Genomic DNA, 22,913 nt, shown 5'->3' with positions numbered 1-22,913 from the left:
ATATTCGGTGGCAGGGGAACTGTTTTTAACTGGACATCCAATAGAAAAGGGATCTTCCTCTTTCCTCCCCAGCTAGTGAAAATGAGAGAGGAGTGAGGGTGGGAGAGAGTGAGTGATGGAGGGAGGGGTTTGGAGTGAAGGGAGTGAGGCCTCAGAGGATGGGTGGGGCAAGGGTATTTGGATAACACAAAGTTCACTTACAAAGTCTTCTCTCAACATTTCCAGATTTTTTTTAGGGGAACGGAGGTTGCTGAAGAACAAGATCTAAAACATGTGAAGAAGAAGCAGGTTGGTCTCAAATACATTGGTTAGTTTTTGATCCAGAAATGGAGGAGTAGCCCCTACCTTGAGGTATGGCTCATGCTTCCTCCCTCGTACTTATTTGGAGTGGCTTCTCTTTGCCCCTTGCATGGGTTGGGTCCTGGGTTGTTGAGGTGTGTGTGTGTGTGTGTGTGTGTGTGTGTGTGTGTGTGTGTGTGTGTGTGTGTGTGAGAGAGAGAGAGATTTTTGGTGCCTTCACACAAGGGGACTTCTCACTGTACTTGGGATACAAGTCCCCTAGGAAAAATGAATAATGCCCTGCTGATATGGAGTACACAGTTTAGCACACATTAAACAATGAAATATAGCAACACAAACCACGGGACAGAAATGTCATACCCCAAACCAACAATATAACAAAGGAGATTTTATTGGGAATAGGAAAATAGGATGTGGGGAATTAAAGGGTTACATGATAAATGAATAATAAATACTAAACGTTAACAAATCCACCAGTTTCCCAGCTCTTTCCAAGCCCTCAAAGATATCTCTCTGGCACCTTTCCCAGCAGGTGGCACAGTAAGGATGAAGCCAGTGACCAGTGCTCTTAATGTTGGCCTATTTAAACAAACAAAGGGCCTTCTTACTGTGTCTTTGTTCAGGGTTGAACAGGATCCTCTCCTGGCTTCCTGGTCCAGAGTCTTGCAGAGGTCTTTGGTGCCTCTCAGTAGCTGGCACCAGGTCTGCACTTTGCCTCTCTGGATGCTGCTTTCTGCAGAGCGCACCATGCACTAGATCCCACAACGGTACAAAGACTCTCTCTGTGGAGAGGGGAGTTAATCAAAGAGTCCCTGACTTGTTCTGCTTCTCTCTCAGCTGAAACTAAACCTGATCTCTTTGTCTCTGAGGGTGCGTCTACACTGCACCCTTTGTTCGAAATAAGCTACTTAATTTGAGCTATGCAAATTATGTAGCTTATTTCAAGTTAATTTTGAAATTTGAAATGTGGCAGTGTCTGCACAGTGCTAAATTTCAAAACAGAGAGCTATTCTGAAACATCCCTTAATCCTTGTGGAACAAGGTTTACAGGGACATCGGAATAACAGGCCCATTATTTTGAAAGCTATTTCAAAATAACGGGTGCAGAAAGTGCTATTTGGGGATACCGGAAGTATTCCGAAATAGTATCGGTATCTAGATGCACCCTGAGTGAGGTTCTAGCCTCCCATTGAGGGTGTTGAGCAATATTGACTCTTCAATGGCTCAGCAAATTGTTTGTCCATATCACCCTAAATGGAAGCCTCCTGACTGTCCTTAGTAGGAGTTTATAGTCCTGATTCTAAGTTTGCTGGGAAGTGGGTCAAAGGGCTATGGTAGCCATTGTTGTTGTAGTCCGTAAGATAGGATGCTCTCATGGTACAGACCAGAATTCCCTTACTGAAGCTGGCAAATTCCAGGAGGAGAGTACTGAGGATAAGAGGTGAGATTCTGAATTTTCCACAGATGATTCACCTATGGTGAACTCAAAGCATAGAGAGATATTTTCTTCTTGGTGTTATTGTTGCAGAAGTTTGAATTCCAAGGCACAGAAATGCACAATACAACAGATGTGCTTTTCATAGGCCTAGTAGCTGAGCAGCTAGGAATTTGCATCATTTTTCAAATTACCCCAGAGGAAAGAAGGTCTCTGTGGGTATGTCTACACTACCCCGCTAGTTCGAACTAGTGGGGTAATGTAGGCATACCGCACTTGCAAATGAAGCCCGGGATTTGAATTTCCCGGGCTTCATTTGCATAAGCCAGGCACCACCATTTTTAAATCCCAGCTGGTTCCAACCCTGTGCCGCGCGGCTACACGAGGAGTAACGAACTACCTAGTCCGTTCGAACCAGCCAGGATTTAAAAATGGCAGCGCCCGGCTTATGCAAATGAAGCCCGGGAAATTCAAATCCCGGGCTTCATTTGCAAGTGCGGTATGCCTACATTACCCTTCTAGTTCGAATTAGGAGGGTAGTGTAGACATACCCTGTGGGAGTTACGCTACCTGCTGCTCAAAATCTCACCGTTTAAAAAGAAACAGGAAAAGAATTTGTAATTCACACTTTAAGAAAGATGTAAGCTGTTAAACTGATTTTAGTGTACATTAAATTATTGAAACAGTATTTTATCCCTTTGACATTTGGAGTGGTATACAAATAATTCCGTTGTGAAAACTTGGAAAGTTTAACACCTTCAAGGCTTGTTGGAAGATTTTGATTCTATTCTAGCCACAAGAAGACAAGTGACACTGGATTGTTCTTCTCTAATCCATAATATAAGAGAAAGACAGAGTTATTAATAAACTCTTGAGCAGATGACAGTTCTGTTGCATCTTGTCCCAGAGGCACCAGTCTTAAGTGACATGTTGTAGTACAGGTGAATCAAAAGCAGAGCCTATCACCTAAGTTCTATGTAAATATGTCCTTCAAATGTCAGAATGATAGATACTAAATTGCCAAAGAGTCTTCTTTCTGTCAATCCTGGTTTTTTGTACTGTGTTCAGCACCATGGTACCAGAGTGCCTTATAAGGAAAGTAACGGGTTTTTTGTTGCCATGGATTCTCTCTCTCCTCTTGTCCTAGGCTGGAGAGCAGAAAGTGTGAACTATGCTAAGGAAAGGCTAGATTGTAAAGATGGTGTAACTGTGCCTTCATGGGTTACAACAGAGAATAGCAAATACAGGACGAACTGCTGAGAAATAGTGCAGACACACACCAAATCTGGTGCTTATTCTCCCATAAGATATCTCAAACCTGCAACAAAAGTAAATTCTTTTGACATACTGGCTAACAATAAGTCAGAGAAGCTGTTTTCTTCCAGTCCAAAGATATTTGCTTCAGGCTTGTATCAGTGATAGAATAAACTGCTTGGTTAAGTCAAGTCTCTGCTTGCTTCCAAATCATTGGAAGGTTTTCAATCCCTTGGCTAACATGCCCCCAATAGTCTTTGGTCCTGAGGTCTGAGAGGAAAGAGGCAAAATTAAGATGTTTTCAGAATTTATTTTAGCTTCTCCCATGTGGAGGGAAACCCATTCATCTCACTATGACAAGCTACAGAAACAAGATAGTATTTGGAGTCACATGGGAAAGTTACATGTCCATGCCTGATTTTGCTTAGTCCCTCACAGTAGAGGTGTAGTGAGCAGGGGTGGCCGCTCACTGGCCCAGAGGAGGAAGAACCCCTCTTTAAGCCTGGATGGGCCTGCCCCTTTAACTCCCCAGGAGCCAAGGGGTGGGGCGAATGGTATAAAAGCCCAGCCCAGTAATTCACTAGGGTCCCAGCTGCCAAAGGAAGCAGAAGCCTGCCCTGAGCCAGAAGGCCACTGAAGACTGGCCTGGACCGCCAAGTCACTACGCCGAAGAGGAGACCTTTATTACTCTGCCAAAGAGATCAGAAATCGACAAGCCTGAGAACCTGCAGCCACCAGGTAGATAGTGAGGGGGAGTTAGGAAGTGGCCCAGAAGTCAGCCTGAAGTCGTTGGCTCCCTTATAGTATTTTAGAGTGTATTGTGTGTTGTGGGTTGGATCCTCCGAGACCCCAGTGGCAGCCTGAGCTGCCACTGCTAGGGCCCTGGCCAGGACACGGTGGAGCAGGGAGGGCCTGTGTTCCCCCTGCTGCCCCACATGCCAGGTGACAATCTCTCCCTCTCTCTTGCCAGTGACTACTGTCTGTTTGCCTGCCCTGGCCTGCACCAGGGTCTGGGCCTACTTATACTGTGAACTTCTTTTTGTCAGACTGCCCTGCCCTGCACCAAGCCTTGGCCTACATCCCTTGGGACCTATAGGTGTTTGCCTGCCCTGCCCAGTACCAGGGTCTGAGCCTTCCTGAGACTGTGTTTGTTTACCTGTCCTGCTCTGCATCAGGGCCTGAGCCTATTGAGACTGACTGCTAAACTGTGTTTGCTTTGCCCGCCCTGCACCAGCGACTGGGCCTGGGTGAACTGGGTACCCGTGAGGATTTGTCGGCCTGCCTGCCCTAGGGCCAGGCCCCACATAAAGACTGGGCTGTGTTTTGTGTGACCGCCCCACTCTGTACTCAGGGCCAGAGCTTGAAGGGGACCACTGAGCATTTGTTTATGAGCCCTGAGCACAGGTCTGGAGCCCAGGACTGAGCAAGGTGGCTTACACTAGGCCATTACCTATATTTTAGATGAAACATTCACAGAAAATTCCATTCAGTGTAGAAGGGGTCTTCCATTGATAATTAAGTGTTATTTTGATGCACCATTTAGCTTAAACAGCTCTTCAGGATGTGCTGGGTAAATATCTTGTGGGCATTACCACAACACCCAACATTTTTTAAACATAGGTGTTGAGCCAATAGTTATAACTTCAAATACAAAAATGGTACTTGCATACAAATAGCATAATCATATTCAGCAAAACATTACCTTTCCAAATACACCTTACTTGATAACCTTTGTGCAAGTTTTTGTTGCAGTTTTATAACAGTGGTAGAAACAATGATCTATATGGTCATTTTTTTAATCACATAACATTTTAAAGCAGTGAGGTTCATAGCTATCCTGATCTCTCCAGTAGAGTTCCACAACTGTGGACTGTCACTCTTGTCTGCCAAGAGACATAGATAATGATTAAGGATATAAAAAGCCATTATGAGTATGTCTACACTTAGTGGGTATCAGTGTGACAATTGATTCACTGGGAGTCAATGTAGTAGGTCTAGTGAAGACCCACTAACTCAACTGCAGATCATTCACTCATACGCTCTGGTATTCCACCTGAATGAGAAGTGTAAGGTAAGCTGATGGATGAGGTACTCCCATCAACCCAGCACAGTGTACACACTGCAATGAGTCAACCTAAACAACGTTGAGTCAAGATACATAATTCACACAGCTGGAGTTGTGTAACTTAGGTCAGCTTAGCCCCATCTATAAACCAGGCCTAACATCCTTAGTTCAACCCCATGAATAATTCAAGCTATAGAATTTTTCCCCATTAATTTTTGCATCGAGTCCATAACTTCAGTTTGAGCTAAATATATATCTCTTAGCAAGGCATTCAAACCAGATTTATAGACTACCTATGGTGGATAAGATGTCCTATCCTTGGGAATTTGTTATAAATGGTTTACTGCCCTCACTTAAGAATGTTCACATTATTTAAAATCTGAATCGGTCCAGCTACAACTACTACCTACTGCAGGGGTGTCCAAACTTTTTTCAAAGAGGGCCAGATTTGATGAAGTGAACATGCGCGAGGGCCGACCATTTTGCCTGACATTCTTTGAACCATTAAAATTAAATGCAAATTAACTATTTTATGCAAAGTTTATTGCAAACGGCATACTTTTCATTTCGTCACATGGATGACAAATCTAAACAGGTGTTAAATCACTCTGCCTTTCATATCTGAAGGCCAGATGAAAAAAAAATCCAGGAAGCTGAAATATATGTCAGGAACATTGTAAAGTACATTACATATTATTGGTAATAAAGGTTGTCTGTCAACTTTTAAGTTCAAAAAATATGAACAGGAACATAACACCAAGTATACATGTTGTGTCCAAATATATTTATAACTGATTTAGACCAACTGACATTAACTGAGATTTTACAATGTATTCATCTCAATACATATGGATTCGTTGGGGGCCATAAAAGATAGATATTGCCAAATTACCTGTGGGGCCGTATTAAACCGGAACACGGGCCGCAATTGGCCCGCGGGCCGGACTTTGGACATGCCTGACCTACTGGATCTTGTTATGCCTGCACGTGCTATATTAAAGAGCCATTTCCATATAGCTACTTGCGGACCATAACAAAATCACCTCTTTACCTTTGCTTGAGTTCAAAGGTTCATTTTAGTCAGTAACTTTCACCCTTTCACTTAACTAGGATGGCTGCCAGAGGGTGTTTTCTCTATCAAATGTGAAGGAAATATATAGTATTTTGTTGTGCTGGCATTTGAATCCATGATTTAATTACTTCTCTCAGTGCTGTTATATAGCTGTTGCATAAGAGAGGGGGAAAGAATGGACCATTCAGATACCATAGGTGAAAGCACAGTGGGAGGCTGACTGATCCGCTGCAACCTTCTGGGTTCAGTCATTGAGCCCTGGTCTACACTAGGTCCCCTTATTTCAAAATAACAAGTGGAGTATCCACACTACCAAACCAGTTTTTGTTTTTTTGTTTTTTTTCAAAATAACTCCTCCTCTCCATGTGGAATAATGCTTTTTTTGAAATAGCGGTAGTGTGACTCCCTGGAGCTCTAAGTTGAGGTATCACGTCCACATTAAGGGTTTGCCTACACTACATGCTTATTTCAAAATAAACGATTCCAGAATAATAGTTCCAAAATAGCTTATTTCAAAATAACACGACTATACTGCAGGGAAGCCTCAATTAGTCTGATGCAGGCTTCCCTAATATAGATGTGCTGTCTCAATTTAGAGCCCCAGAAGGCACTGGGGTGGAATAATTTAGAATGGCCCTGGTGAAGGACTATTTTGAAATAGCAGCAGTGGAGCGTATACACACCTTATTTTGAAATAGCTATTTTGGAATAGGCGTTATTCCTCATAGAATGAGGTTTACAGATTTTGGAATAAGCCGTCCGCTATTTCAAAATTATTTTGAAATAACAGAATGGCTGTGTAGATGCTCGCATTGTTGTTTGAGATTACGCTGGTTATCTCGAAATAATGGTGCAGTGTAGATGCATCCTAAGGGAGCCTGCCTTGGACTAATTTCAAGTCATCCCCGTAGTGATGACATGCTATTTCAAAATAGTTATTTTGGGAGTTATTATTTTGAAATAAATAACTTCCTTGTGTAATCATGCCCTGAGAGAGGATTGCAGACATTTAGTACGTTCTTGTGTATTCTTATAAGGTCTTAAATACAGGCTCAACAGTAACCTTATAGTCAAGTATGTCAAATGTAACAGGTCATTCCAGAAGTAACAGACTACAATGAAACCATTTATCCCAGATTTTGATCATTATAGAATAACTTCATCTGGAAGGCACCCTGGGTATGTCTACACTACAAAATTAATTCAAACTAACAGCCGTTAGTTCGAATTAACTTTAATAGGCGCTACACATGCAAACCGCTAGTTCAAACTTAATTTGAACTAGCGGAGCGCTTAATTCGAACTAGGTAAACCTTATTCTATGAGGACTATTGCCTAGTTCGAATTAAGTAGTTCAAATTAAGGGCTGTGTAGCCATTTAATTCGAACTAGTGGGAGGCTAGCCCCTCCCAGCTTGCCCTGGTGGCCACTCTGGGCCAAACCAGGGAAACTCGTCTGCCCCCCTCCCGGCCCCGGAGCTCTTAAAGGGGCACAGTCTGGCTACGGTGCCCATGCCAGATGCAAGCCTGCCAGCACCCAGCCAGCAGACCCTGCACCTGGCTCAGCACGAGCCAGCCACCCGCTGCTACCCAGCCCTCCGCCTCTTCCCGGGACCAGGCTGGTGGCTCCCAGGAGCCTGCCCAGGGCCGCAAGAAGCGGGCACCCGCCTGGTCTAGTACGGAGATCATGGACCTCATCCAGGGTTGGGGGGAGGCCTCCAACGTCCACGACCTCCACACTAGGCACAGGAAAGTGGCCATCTAGGGCAGGATAGCTGCCAGCCTGGCCACCAAAGGCCACATGCGAACCCAGGAGCAGATTTGCGTGAAAATCAAAGTGGTCCAGTGAGACCTCCAACCCTGAGTCCTGAGCTTAGAACATAAGAACAGCCGTACTGGGTCAGACCAAAGGTCCATCTAGCCCAGTGGCCTGTCTGCCGACAGCGGCCAACACCAGCTACTCCGGAGGGGATGGACCGAAGACAATGACCAAGCCATTTGTCTCGTGCCATCCATCTCCAGCCTTCCACAAACAGAGGCCAGGGACACCGTTCCTACCCCCTGGCTAATACCACTCCATGGACCCAATCTCCATGACTTTATCTAACTTCTCTTTAAACTCTGTTCTAGTTCTAGCCTTCACAGCCTCCTGTGGCAAGGAGTTCCACAGGTTGATTATTTGCTTTGTGAAGAAGAACTTTCTTTTATTAGTCTGAAGCCTGCTACCCATTCATTTCACTTGGTGTCCTCTAGTCCTTCTATTATGGGAACTAATGAAGAACTTTTCTTTATGCACCCTCTCCACACCACTCATGATTTTATAGACCTCTATCATATCCCCCCTCAGTCTCCTCTTTTCCAAACTGAAAAGTCCCACTCACTTTAGTCTCTCCTCATATGGGACCTGTTCCAAACCCTTGATCACTTTAGTTGCCCTTTTTGGAACCCTTTCCAAGGCCAAAATATCTTTTCTGGGGTGAGGAGATCACATCTGTACACAGTACTGAAGATGTGGGCATACCATAGTTTTATACTTCCCCTCTTCCTTCTTCCTCTGGCTTCCCCCTTCCAGCTCCCTCCTCTCAGGTTTCCCCCTCCTCTTTCCCACCCTCTCTTTCCCTCTCCCACCTCCTTTTCCCAGTCTCCCCAGAGGTTAATCCCCCACCCCTCCCTTGTTTTGTTAAATAAAGATAATTTCTATTTTTGAACACACGTGTCCTTTATTTTTTACATCAGGAAGGGGGATTAGGGAGGGGTAAGTGGAAGGAGGTGAGGGAGGAATGGGGTACGAGCCCCTGATGGGGAAGACTGGGGTGGCTCTGCGGGCTCCTCGGGGTGGAAGCTTTCCTGCAGCCCCCCGATTGACACCCCCCCCCCGGATGGCAGTGCAAGTGCAGCCGGGCTGATGGCCAAGTGCTGTGATGTGTGGAGTGTGGGCACTCAGGGCACTCCAAGACAGGACTGCTTTGCTGTCCCTCATCGAGGTAGACAGGCAAGCGGGGAACCCTGAGAACCGTCTGTCCAGGGTGGGGGTCGGATCCCTTTAAGCATAGCCCTCGGCTAGCCTGAGGCAGCAGCTCCACACTCTAAGTCCTAACCTGATGCCCTGCTGGCACTGCTTCCGGCCAGCCTTAACTTTGGTTCAGGGTCCAATGTGGACATGCTTGTTTGAATTAGCAAAACACTAATTCGAACTAGGTTTTAGGTCTAGATGCACTAGTTCCAATTAGCTTAGTTCAAATTAACTAATTCGAATTAAGTTAGCTCGAATTAGTGCTGTAGTGTAGACATACCCCCTGAATGCAATATTTACTCATCACCCTGCACTGTTGCAGGTTTGCTTTAGTTGTTACTAAACTTATCCATCGTTATTTGATGTAGGCCTTGAATATCTTTTGTGATGGTGATTCCTCAACTTCCTTTATAAGACCTGTCAGGATTTCCTAATTAATTATTTTCAGCTGGAGGTTCAATCCATTGCTGCTTCTTTTTCCTCATTGGCTGAGAAAAAATAATCCATGTCCTTTTTATATCATCCCTTTGTACATAATTCTGCCTTACTTCAGTCCCCTTGTCCTCTAGATTAAGTGAGCTGGGCATATTCAACCATTCTATGTAGGTCTTGCTGCCTCTCTCCTACCTTTTGCTAATCAAATCATTTATGCCACAGCTTTGCACAGGAGATGGTACTGAGTCCTGCCAGAAGACTGTGGCTGACTGAGGCACATATCTCTTGGAGCTTCCAGGGTACACGCTTTCTGCTTCCATCACTAGAATAGAATACATTGCTTCCCTGCCACTTTGCCCTTACTTCATGAGTTGTGGGGGATGGCAAGACCACTACCCTACCACTCCTCAGCAATCTGGTGGGAAGGAGGAACTTACAAACTCTGCATCCCCTTAGAGCTCATGTAGACTGTTAGGCTACATCTACACTGCAGGGTTCTTGCGCAAGAACTGTTTTGTGCAAAAGGTTTTATGCAAGAGCATGTCCACACTTCCATGTGCTTTTGTGCAAGAGATGTGCTTTTGTGCAAGAGCATCCATGGCAGTGTGAATGCTCTCTTGTGCAAGAAAGCTCTGATGTTGCCTGTCCACACTGCCTTTTTGCGCAAGAGGTCTTGCTCAAGAGGGCTTTTTGCTAATGGGGCGAGGAATAACTCTTGCACAAGAAGCTCTCTGTTCTGACACTTTGCTGTAAATTTACTTGCGCAAGAACACGCATGCAGTGTAGATGCGCCGCAAGTTTTTGTGCAAGAACAGCCATTCTTGTGCAAAAAGCCTGCAGTGTAGATGTAGCCTTACTGTGAAAGGCTTCATGCTATTGCATATGGGTGGGGGAGGCTCTGCCTTTCATGGTCTAGCAAGAGCCTCTTAAAATCTGGCCAATGTACTTCTGATGCTAACTGTTGATTTGTCACAAATCTTGAGGATCTGTAAGAAATTTGCAGGCTGCCACTCATTAAGGAGCAGAAAGTTCATGGGCTGGTACTACCGTGCAGCTGATTCTCCGGCTCCCTTGTTTTGTCAGCCTGTGGTATATGAGCAATTTAAAGGAGTGGTGGATGTGATGTATGTAGACAGCCGAGCACCAGCACTGAGGAAACAAAGACTTTAGGGAAGAATTGTTGGAGGAGGCAACAACAAAGGAAATGTGATTTGTGGCTGGGGACTTGTGCCTAAGGATGAGGAGACAGTGGTAACTGAAGAGGATATGAGAAGTTAGGATTGGATGGGGTGGAATCTTGGAAAGTGGGTTGAGGTAATCTGGTTGTTTTCTGGAGCCCAACATTTTTATGAGTTCAGGCCTTGATCCATTCTGATTCATTCCACTAATGTGGAATTTGGTACACATGCACCTCCTTAATCCAGGTGTCCCATGGTTTGGACCCCTGTATGGCTGGAGAATCAGCACTGACTCCCCACTGCAGGGTGCAATCCCAAAGCCTCAAGGGCCAGAGCTAGGCAAGCCATAGGCCAGATCCAGTCCATGGGCTCTGTCTGGCGGGGGGAAGGCAGAAGTGGCTCTGCATGCTGCTGCTCCCCTTTCCATCCCCCAGCCGTGGGAACGTTAGCCCATCCAAGTGCTTGCCTGGAGGCTTTTCCCTTGCTGCTCCCATTGGCCACAAATCTCTGTTTTGGCCTCGCCCAAAATCAGTCAATCAATTTCCAGTAATAACATTCTGAAAATTCAAAACACAACTTTGTCGTAACTTCTTGCCAAAGGATAAGAGGAGAACAATATTTTTGTTGAATGGAGTTCCAAAAATATACTTGCATAATCCATTGAAACTAGAGTTAGAAAAGACAGTAAGGAACCTTCTGCGAGTGTAGGATTATTCCCAGGTTCTTATGTATAATGCAGTGCATCAGAACTTGGAAAACACTGATCTTAAAAAGCAGATTAGTAGCTAAGTGCAACAATCTGGCAATGGCCCTTTAAAAGGGAGCAGAACCAGTGCATGCAGCTTATGCCAGGTCTGCTGACCGCAATTAGGTTTTAAAAGGAAGCACCTGAACATACAAGAGGAAAGACTAGATATCTGCTGAGTTGGTAGCACAGAGTGGCAAGCAGTAGGAAGTGCCTCCATAAGGTAAAACATGAGGAGCTGTAGCCCAGGGTGGGTTGAGGAATTTTTTTTGTTAGTGTTACCTATAATGGGACATAAACTCCATGGAAAGACTCTGCAGTGGATCCTTTCAGAGCTGGGGAGAAGGACAGCTGGTTACCCAGCCTTTTTACACTCCTTGATCCCACCTCACTCCTGGGTTATCATTCTACTTTCTTGCTGGTATTCCTTCTGCCACCCTTGCTCATATTAGTTAAAAAAATGTATGGTAGGAGTTTTCCAGCTGGGTGCTGTGGGATCTGTAAAATGAGGCAGATGAGCTACACTTCTCTCTCAACCACTGACTTGTTCCATTTGCAATATACTGTGGAGCTGCAGCTATGTTGGTACTAGGATGTTAGAAAGGCAAAATGGGTGGGGTAATGTCAGTGGCAGCCCGTCAATACAGGTGAACTAGGAGGTCCCCTAGAGCGCCCAGATAAACGGCCATTGAGGGTTTTGGAGGCGGGGGAGCCGATCGCGCGCCAATCACGTGTTTTGCCTAGGGCGCCAGTTGCCAGCAGCTCGTCTAGGGCCACTCCTGGGTAATGTCTTTTACTGAATCAACTATCCATCTTATCTCTCTTTGCTAATGCTTTTAATCTTTCTGGGAAAGGCCTGTCTTTGTCTTATGTCTATACAATGAGGCTGGGGTTTCTAGGTGCTACTGCAATGCAAATATAGCTATCAGTATTTTCTTTGGGCACTAATTGACCCCCAGGGCTGCACCCTGAACTAAACAGGAGTATCTGGAATAAGATCTATTCTGCTGCATTTAGTGAGGGAAGGAACTTCTCTGTGGGAAAGAAAGGTTGGCCTGGCAAGCTCTCAGATACATATTCGTCCACATAATCAGCAACCTACATATACCTGCGGTCGGGGCGGCCCGCGAGTATAGGCTGACTTGGCCATTGCTTAGGGTGTCACCTTCAAGGGGGCACCCGATGATGATGTCACCCAATTGACGGTGCCATTATGGCCGTGCAGGCAGGGGTACCAATCGTGCGTTCCACCTGGGGCCCCAGCTGCCGCAGTCCACCTCAGGCTGCCCCTGTGTGCGGTTAATGGTGTCTGAATGTGCTATGATTATGGGATATATTTTCTGTCTTTCCTATCCTAAAAATCATAAGTACAATGAGGAATTTTACTTTTTTGTTGTCTTTTTGTTTTGCTGTGTTCTATATAAAATCTTTTTGAGAAGTTTTCTATTTACAGCAAGTCTAATTATGAGGTACATTAATTTTAAAAGCCCCAAAGTGTGGGTTGTATCCCTCTCTCCTCTTTGTTGTTCTCTGACAATGTGTCTATCTCTACTTCATCTTTAAATTCCTCAGGGCTTGGACCATTCCTTTGCCTATTTAGGAAGTGCCTAGTGTATCCTGAAACAAAAAACAGGACGGTGTAGCACTTTAAAGACTAACAAGATGGTTTATTAGGTGATGAGCTTTCATGGCCCAGACCCACTTCCTCAGATCAAATAGTGGAAGAAAATTGTCACAACCATATATACCAAAGGATACAAATAAAAAAAATGAACACATATGAAAAGGACAAATCAAATTTCAAAACAGAAGGGGAATGGAAGGGGAGAGGTAAATGTCTGTGAGCTAATGATATTAGAGGTGATAATTGGGGAAGCTAACTTTTTAATGGGTAAGATAATTAGCGTCTTTATTCAAATTTGAGTGTAAAGTGTCAAATTTAAGCATGAATGACAGTTCAGAGGATTCTCTTTGAATTGAAGTTTTAAAAGGTCTTTGAAGCAGGATGCGGGTATAGTGATGCAGGTATAGTGTATCCTGAGCATTCCCATAAGCAATTTTAAAACAATAACACTTTAATATGTGAAAACCTGGGTAATTTGTAGTATCTCTTTGGTTGCAGTGCAGATTTGATAGTTAGAATAGTTTGGCTGAAGGCCAGTTGAAGGGTAGTAACTGTGTAACAGACTTTTTTTTAATGGTTAACTTGATTGGATGAAGAGTATTTTGTATTCCATACCCAAAAAATGACCACTTGGGAAAACAATCCTTGCTCACTGGAGGGAAGAGCTGAGGACTAGAATAATCATGATGATATGTTGAGGGATGACCAATGACTTGCTGACCCCAGTAGCAATCTCTGAGAGTATTAGACCTATCACATTAACCCTGAATTATTAATTGACTGTTGTGCACTCTGTGCCCACTAACTTGGTCATTTTCTGACTTCATGTAGAGCTTTGATCCTTTGTAGCAGGATTATTCCTAAATTTGCATTGCTGTTTCAAATGGAAATCAGATTTGGCTATGCTGTTTCAATGGTATATAATAATGCTAGTGATGTTAGGTTGATTGGAATAAATTAGACTACAAATAGTTATTAAAACGTTGCCTTAGGAAAATGTAATTACAAAGGAAGCTTTCTAGCATTTGTTCTTAAGCTAGTCGGTACATTTTTGGCATAAAGGATTGATAGTGGGATTTGTACCTTGTTTAGCATGGCTTGTGTGTATTTAGGCCATTTAGGAGTACAGACAGTCCCCGACTTACGCGAATCCGACTTATGTCGGATCCGCACTTACGAACGGGGCTTTTCTCGCCCCGGAGCTCACGGGCGGCGGGTCGCCAACCGTGTCCTCTGGGGCGAGAAGCTTCTCCCGGTCTCCCTGGTCTGCTGGGGGGTCCAGCAAAGCCACTGGACCCCCCCCCCCAGCAGACCAGGGACACCCGAGCAAAGCCGCCCAGGCGGCGGGAGTCCCGCTGCCTGGGCAGCTTTGCTCATTTGCCCCGGAGCAAAGCCGCCCAGGCAGCGGGACTCCCGCCGCCTGGGCGGCTTTGCTCCTGTCCCCCTGGTCTGCTGGGGGGGTCCAGAAAAGCTGCTGGACCCCCCCCAGCAGACCAGGGACACCCGAGCAAAGCCGCCGCCTGGGCGGCTTTGCTCCCGGGCAAATGAGCAAAGCCGCCCAGGCGGCGGCTTTGCTCTGGTGTCCCTGGTCTGCTGGGGGGGTCCAGCGGCTTTGCTGGACCCCCCCAGCAGACCAGGGGGACAGGAGCAAAGCCTTGGAGCTCGCCCACAGCGGGACAGCCCAGGCGCGCCCGGGCTGTCCCGCTGCGGGCATGCTCCGCGGCTTTGCTCCTGTCCCCCTGGTCTGCTGGGCGGGGGGGTGCAGCTAGTGCCCCCCCCAGCAGACCAGGCTTTTCTTGCCTACCCCTGGGGTAGAGCAACTGGGGGCTGCCGGGTTGGTCCCGCAGCGCCGCTCCGGACCAACCTGGCAGCACCCCAGCTGCTCTGCCCCAGGCGTCCTGATTCAGCCGCTGCTGGTCAGTTTCAGTAGCGGCTGAATCAGGATGCCTGGGGCAGAGCAACTGGGGTGCTGCTGGGTTGCTCCAGTAGCGCCGAGGAGCCGCGCTACTGGAGCAACCCAGCAGCACCCCAGCTGCTTTGCCCCAGGCATCCCCAAGTCAGCCGCTGCTGAAACTGACCAGCGGCTGACTACAGGAAGCCCGAGGCAGAGTTGCTCTGCCCCAGGCTTCCTGGAATCAGCTGCTGATCAGTTTCAGCAGCAGCTGACTTGGGGATGCCTGGGTTTCTTAAGTTGAATCTGAATGTAAGTCAGAACTGACGTCCAGATTCAGCCGCGGTTGAAACTGATCAGTTTCAGCAGCGACTGACGCCAGTTCCGACTTACATACAGATTCAACTTAAGAACAAAACTACAGTCCCTATCTTGTACGTAACCCGGGGACTGCCTGTACTCTTATAACTATCTATTTGGAGCTTGAGGGGAGGAGTGGTTGGAATGAGACACATTTTCCTGCAGTTTGACAATTACCTTGTGCTTGATTAGACTTGGAAACAGGTTTTCTGTATGCTGCATTTAATGTACCATTTTCTTGGAACATTTTATAGCTATTTCCCTTTCTGATTAGGTGTACAGTACATCTGTGTTTTCACGTTTACAAACACAACAATGGAAGAAGGCTCCTTTTCTCCCTCTCAAAAAATCTTAAATTCAGACTTAAGCCCAAGATGAGCTCTGGTAGTGATTAGTTTCATAGCTTTGGACTTTTGCTATGAATCTTTGAAACTCTGAGCGTCAGAGATTTTCAAAGCATTTTTTTTCTACTTTTTGATTCTTTGCGGAGACACCTGCAACCACATCTAAGGAGAAGTGAATTTTAAGAGATCAGCTGCTATACCATTTCTTTGAAGAAATTGCTTTTATGGTGAAAAATTTCTTTCTTAAGCCTTTTAACTAAGCTAAACACATGCTGCAGAAAGACTTTAAGTCTGGGTATGTCTGTACTACAGCGCTATTTCAAATGATCTTAATTCGAAATAGTTAATTCGAATTAAGATAATTCGAATTAACACATCTACACACAAAATGCAGTTTGAATTAGCATTTTGCTATTTCGAAATAGCGCGTCCACACTGAGTGGACTCTGAATCAGAGTTAAGACTGTCCAGAACCAGTTCCAAGAGGGCACCAGGTCAGGACTTAATGTGTAGGGCTGCTGCCTGAGGCTATCTGAGGTCTGTGCTTAAAGGGACCCTACCCCCACCCTGGACAGATAGTTCTCAGGTTTCCCTGCTTTCTTGTCTACTTCAATGAGGGACAGCAAAGCATTTGTGTCTCTGCGTGCTCTGCTTGCCCTCACTTAGGACACCACAGAACTCTTCCACAGGGAGCCAGAGCTGCCCCTGGGCACTCTGGTGCATCTTGTGGATGCGTTGCTATCAGCCAGGCTGCACTTGCTGCAGGCTGCCATCCAGGAGGTCTATCGGGAGGCTGTCAGTATTCAGGGGGCCCTGCGGGAGAGCTTCCACCCCGAGGAGCACTAACAGTCTCCCTGGTCTGCCCCACTGGGGGCTTGTGCCCCATTCCTCCCTCAGATCCTTCCACTTACTCTTCCTAGCCCCCCCTTCCTGATGTCAAAATAAAATACTTTTTTTCAAAAATAGAAACTCAGTTTATTTAACAAAATGGTGGGGGGGGATGAACCTTTGGGGAAAGGAGGTGGGAGATGGGAGGAAAGAGGGTGGAAGAGGGGAGGGGGAAAACTGGGAGGAGGGAGCTGGAAGGGGGAGGGGAAACTCAGCGCTCGGTGTTGGGGTCTCCTCGGGCCACATCTCCCAGCATGGCGGGTGCAGGGGCCTTGGGGAGACAGCAGGCACTGGAGTGGCACAAGGAAGGATGCTCTGCACCAGGGTCTACAGATGGCACGACCCTGGGCAAGCAGCTCCCTCCGGAACTCCCGTTCTTCCTGTGCCCGCTGCTCCATGATGTGGGTCAGGGCTCGCAGGGCCCCCAGGTGCTGCTCTAGGGACCCCTGCCATGTTGCAGTGGTCCTGTGGAGCCCTTGGGTGCGGGAGGATGTCCCGGGCGGGATGGTGCACCCTGCACGTGCAGCTGGTGCGGCTGTGGAGAAAGAAGAGAAGTGGTCAGTTCTCCCTGGGGACACAGTAGCTGAAGCCCAGCCCCCCTCTCTGAGGTGAGGATGAACATGCCCAGCACTCAGAGTCTCTGTGCTTGCTCAGAGGCCATGGTCGGAATGTCTGGCTATCCCCAGGAGTGGGAGCTGCCCCAAGACCGCACCCATGCCCCTGTGGTGTGTATAGTGTGGGTGAGGTGAGGGGGAGATGTTAGAGAGGGCTTGTAGAGGGAGGGCGTCCTGCTGTGTCCCGCCCCGGGGTCAGGAGCATGTCAGGTCTCTTCACACATGCGTGTGTGAAGAGATCAGGCTAAGACCCCTGTGTGACGGGCAACTGGAGCCACCTGCCCAGGATGGCACTTGCTCACCCGTGCACAGGTTGCTGTGTGATCCATGGTAAGCAAGGCCCATGTGCACAGTCCCTGGTCTCCCTCCCTGGCCCCCCCCCCCCCCAGGTAGGAGGACAGTGACAGCACTTACATGGTGTGGCCTCCTCGAATGACCCTGCTGACTCTGCAGGTGGGACTGCTCAGGGGTTCTGGCGGTGTGGCAGCTCCTGCTCTGTGCCCCGGTCAGGGCCCCCTGGTCCTGGCTCACTGCCCCCTGGGGTGGCTCGGACCGTCCTGCCCCCCAGGATGCAGTCCAGGGCCTCGAAGTAGGAGCAGATTTCTGCCCCTGCTGAGGAGCTGACCTGAGCGGCCCTGGTGTACCCCTGCCACAGCTCTTTAATTTTCAGGCGCACCTGCTCCTGGGTGCGCCTGTGGCCTTTCTGGGCCATGGTGGCAGCTATGCAGCCATAGACGGCCGTGTTCCTCCGTCTAGTGCAGAGATCATGGATATTGAGGGCCTGCTCCCAAACCTCAATGAGGTCCATGATCTCCTCATAAGTCCAGGAGGGAGCACGGCATCTATGATCCCTGGCTGGCTCCTGGGTGTTGGGGGACTGGGCGGGGGACGGCTGGCTGGCACTGGCTGCCTGGCTCATTGTGGGGACCCTGGGTTGGAGGCAGAGACTGCTGGCAGGCCTGGATCTGGCATGTGCAGTCTGGCCAGCGTCTTCCCCTTCAATGGCTCTGAGGCTAGGGGAGAGGAGAGGAGTTTTCCTGGTTGTGCCCAGAGTGGCCACCAGGACTCCCTGGAAAGGGCTGGAGGCCCCCTATTTAGAATTAAGTGTCTACACAGCACTTAATTCGAAATAGCTATTTCGAATTTGGCATTACTCCTCATAGAATGAGATTTACCAAACTTGAATTAAGCGCTCCGCTATTTCGAATTAATTCTGAAACAGCGGTTTCCATGTATAGATGCTATTAAAGTTCATTTCGAATTAACTTTGCAGTAGTGACATACCCACATAGAGTTACAAGCAGATAACTGACAGGTTAATTGTGTTTTGTTTTGTTTCTGTGATTGGTTTCTATGACCCAACTTAAGAAGCTACTGGCAATCTTCAGGTTTTGAGGTGCTCAGCATGAGAGACTGAAAAACAAGCCCCTTCAATGTGTGTTAAGTTGGATATCCCAAAATCTGAGGCTCTCCAGATCACCAGTGTTGAGAATCCTAGCCTGTAGCTGTAAGCTTGCATTGCTAAGCTATGTCTTCTTTGCGCCTTGCAATCAAGCTATAGCAGCGATAGGCAACCAAGACCAGTGAGAGGGCTGCATGAGTGGCCCTCCTTTGTCTTAGTGGGCCACAGTGATGGGCAATCTGTGATACACTGGGGTTCCACTTGTGGTTCACACACACACCCAGTTCTGCCCCCATGCCTCTTGCACACTGGACAACTGCAGTTCCTCCCTTCTCCCTCCTAAAACAGCTGATTCATGGCATTCAATCTCTAGAAAGGAGGGGAAAGATGGGGATGGAGTACAACTTGGCAGGCTAATGGTGCTCCGAAACTGCTGGGAGAGAGTGGGAGGAGTAGGAAGTGCAGAGCTCCAGTCCGCAAGAGGCACAGGAGGAAGGGGGACAAACAGGGTTTGCAGGCTGCAAATGGAACCCCAGTGGGCAGCATGCAGCTCATGGACTGCAGGTTACTCACCACTGAGCTATAGGGTTCACAGTAATCTGTCATCTGAAATGTAGTGCTGCTTCCCCCCCACGTAGCTTGGCTTAGATGATGCAGAACAGCTGTCAGAAATAAACATAACATCAAAACATTAGTAAAGTAGGAGCTTAATTAGCTATTTAGTTGTGTGGTCCTTTTCTGGAAGGAACAACTTTCTAGCATTCAATGTGACATGAATCATTTTACAGGGATCTTTTACTTTTCCATCAGAGGGGTGTACTGTATGGTACTTCTAAATAAAGCCGGGGGTAGGGGGCGCGCGAGGATTTGGAATAATTGCTTACCTGCAAAGGAGAATGAAGGAAAGTAGTATCCGATGGCAAGTTGTGCTGGAGGGAGCTGTGGAACAAGGATTTATTTTTATTTTATTTTGAGTTTTAGTAGCATTCTTGGCTACGTGACGAGGCTGGGTAATCTACAACCAGAGGCTGTTTTCTGGTAGAGCAACAGGACCCAGCAAAATAAATTGACTGCGTTCTTGCTGTGTTAACACAGTTATTGTTAAACTTTTATTGCATAATTGTCATCAACCCCCAGGAGAGAATGAAGGGGCTAAGAACAGGAGCAGCATAACATTGTTGTTTTCTTATCCAGGCTCAGAAGTTCTTCATGGTGATGGCCTATAAAAGCAGACTCTCAAACTCATAGAGAATTGTTTTGACCTTATCTTGAAGTCTTCTGTATTTGAAGACACTGATGGTGAGTAATGTCTAGTACATACTGATTGTGAGTGTATATGAAAATTTTAAATATACTATTCAATTAATTGTTCAATCACGCAAACAAAAATGAGTCTGTTATACAAAAGAAGCAATGAAAAGCATTAAGCAGGGTTCTTACTTTTTGAAATGCATGTGATTAATGACAAAGGTTTACTGCCTTCTGGAACCTGGTAGGTAATAATGTCATTGCTTAGCCAATGATAGTTTGTTCTAATGATGCAATTAATACAGCTGTTACCTTGTGTTTTATTGTATGCATTTGTCACTGGGTAGGCTTTGAATTTTGTTAGAATTCTGGGAGAACCAGATTGAACGGCTTCATGTTATGTTATAGGATATTGCAGAGCTCCAATCTCCTCACATCAAACGAACATCTGAAAAAGCAGGTTTTACGTATGAAAGCTAAATATAATGTTAGTCTCGAAGGTGCTACAGGACTGCTAATTGTTTTTTAATTGTAAAATCAGTTATGTACAGAATTATTTGCAGTTGTGTACCTAGCTATTGAGTACAGCCTCTAGGGCAACTTTGGCAAGAACTCTGAGAACTTGGAATGACTTTTGAAAATATTGAATATTTCACAAAGAATAAATTGTCTTCAGGCGCTTCCAGCTGACCACATGGCTACTGTGTGGATTCTGCTCATGACAAGCATAAATTTGTTGCATCCACTGCACCAAAATAGCTACCAGCAAACTTCTGTGTCGCTTGAAAGCTTCTTTCACCAACAGAAGTTAGTCTAATAAAAGATACTGCCTCACTCACTGTCTTTCTAATATTCTGGATCCAATGCTGCTATAAAACACTGCAACCAGGAAAACTGTAAGGAAAAAAAATCTAGTCTGGTTATTTTTACTGTTTGGGGACTAAGGGTCAAATTACAGAGTCAAGTTTAGAAATACCAGTGTTTAAGTTCATGGTTTCAAGAATATTTAAGAACACAAGACCATCCTTCACTGCAGACACCTTAATGAGACATCTTTCTTTATCTGTAATTCCAAAATCTCAAACTGGAAACTAGTGTATAATAAAAAAGCTATAGGACTTTAATTGACCATGTTGTATCAAGTCCCTGATACTTGGTTTCTAGGCTTTATCTACACTAACATTTTCTCCTAAAAGTTCCTACAGCTACCACTAGGGAAGCTCTAGCAATGGTAGCTACTTGTGGAAGTGCTAGAGAAGACAAAAGTGAAGACAATTGCTGTGTTCTTGCCCACTCCGCAGATGTGCTCTGACAGGGGCAGATGACAGTTTTGCGGGGCCCCGTGCAGCGTAATTCTGCGGGGGCCCCCCTTTGCCACGGTGCATGCGCAGTGACGCCATGCGCATGCGCAGCGGCGCTACGGCGCATGCGTGGGACTTTTTGAAGCGCGGGGCATGGGGCGGCCGCCCCATTCGCTCTGCCCTATATCTGCCCCTGTGCTCTGAGCAGGGTTATGCCACATGGTGGATCAACTGCCCACAGCATATTGACATTAATGCTTCTATTGCTGGGAAGCTACAACAGTGGAACAAATTAAGAAAAATGGTCAAATATTTTCCTAAAGGTCTGCCTATATAGCAGCTGGAAGATGTAATTCCCTGCTCAGGTGGACATAAATGTGCTAGATCTGTTTGAACTAATGCCTAAAAGCAGCAATATAGAAGCCATGGTTCGAGCTTGCCACCTGAGTAGAGTCCCATCACCAAAACAACACCACAACACTCCTGTTTTTGGTGCTAGCATGCACGTGTTAGCCTGAGCTAGGAACTATACCTCCTAGCTGCTGTGTAGACATACCTTTAGTTTCTAGGTTAATTCTTTGCTCCAGTCTCACTGCAAATCTTGTTAGAATGTTTTTTCAAGTTAACAGAGTGCTTGAAGACTGAAGCAGCACTAGCTCCGCTTCTTTCCACTAAGTCTGAGCTTGGAGTTCCTTGTGTGGGGAGTGGCTCAGTTTTACTCTGGCTGCTGTTGAAGGATAATCATGATATTAAATTATATAAGGCTTGTATAATAGAGCAAGTAAAAAATTAAATGGGATAAAGTTGGCTGAGTTGAGGCATTGCAAAACCAACAGAAAAAAATCTGTTCTGTAGGTTCTAGTCTGTGCTTGGTTAAAAATTTGCTTCCTGACTCAGTGGATGTGGTAAAACTGCCATGTTGATGGCCCGTCCAAGTCAAGGTATACATCTGTCATCCTTTTTCTCCTCAGAGTATGTCTGTCTGCAGTGAGATGCACATGCTAGCCGACTCAGGCTTGAAAGGCTTAGGCCAAAGGGCTGTTTAACTGTTGTGTAAAGGGTTGGACTTGGGCTGCAGTTCAGGCTCTAGGACCCGCCCCTTTGCAAGATCCAGACCAAATCCCTGCACAACTAAATAATCTCATAATCCACTTTAGGAGTCTGAGTCAGCTGTCTTGGGCCAGCAGTCCCAGGTTTCTAATTGAAGTGTGGACATATCCATAGATGATCAATGGACAACCAGAAAGACACACGGTATGAATTAGCTTACATCTGTCTGCACACAATCAGTATTAAGCAATTAACACTTCCCTCATCATCCCCTAGGATTGACAGTGAGTAATTTCCACTTTAATTAGCCCAATGCTTAATTGCTTTGAGCACAACTATTGAGAACTGCAATACCAGAGCACAGTGATGATCCATTGAGACTGGCTGTTGACAAAATCAGGTGCATAGAAGAGCCATATCTAGAATAATGGGTTGTGATCCATGATTAGGGCTTCTCGGCATTACTGTTTTATAAATGGTAGGACCTCTATAAAAGACAATGAGGCAATAAAATGTCTTTAGGAAACATTTGCTCATAACTCAGAGTGGATAGTGACTGACACGTCAAAACATGAAGGTTGTTACCCCTTATGAATTGCTATGCTAGTTACAGAAACAGTAGATTACAGCCTCATTTAAGTAAATACTGTGGGATGGTGCAGTTCATGTTCTTTATGTGAATATGCAAAACTGAA

General features: G+C 46.2%; 1 long non-coding RNA gene across 1 annotated transcript; it reads left to right on the top strand.

Moving 5' to 3' along the window:
• The first annotated feature begins 224 nt into the window (after positions 1-224).
• LOC142829887 (uncharacterized) lies at positions 225-21,155 on the top strand. The gene is made up of 3 exons (XR_016349798.1): positions 225-288; positions 19,814-19,918; positions 20,276-21,155. It is a non-coding gene; the product is annotated as an uncharacterized LOC142829887 (long non-coding RNA).
• Positions 21,156-22,913: the final 1,758 nt, after the last annotated feature.

This window comes from Pelodiscus sinensis, chromosome 6 (assembly GCF_052426305.1).
Source record: "Pelodiscus sinensis isolate ZL-2025 chromosome 6, ASM5242630v1, whole genome shotgun sequence".
In the NCBI taxonomy this organism is placed as follows: domain Eukaryota; kingdom Metazoa; phylum Chordata; order Testudines; family Trionychidae; genus Pelodiscus; species Pelodiscus sinensis.
Note: the sequence above shows the minus strand (reverse complement) of the source record. Positions and strands in the feature narration are given on the sequence as shown.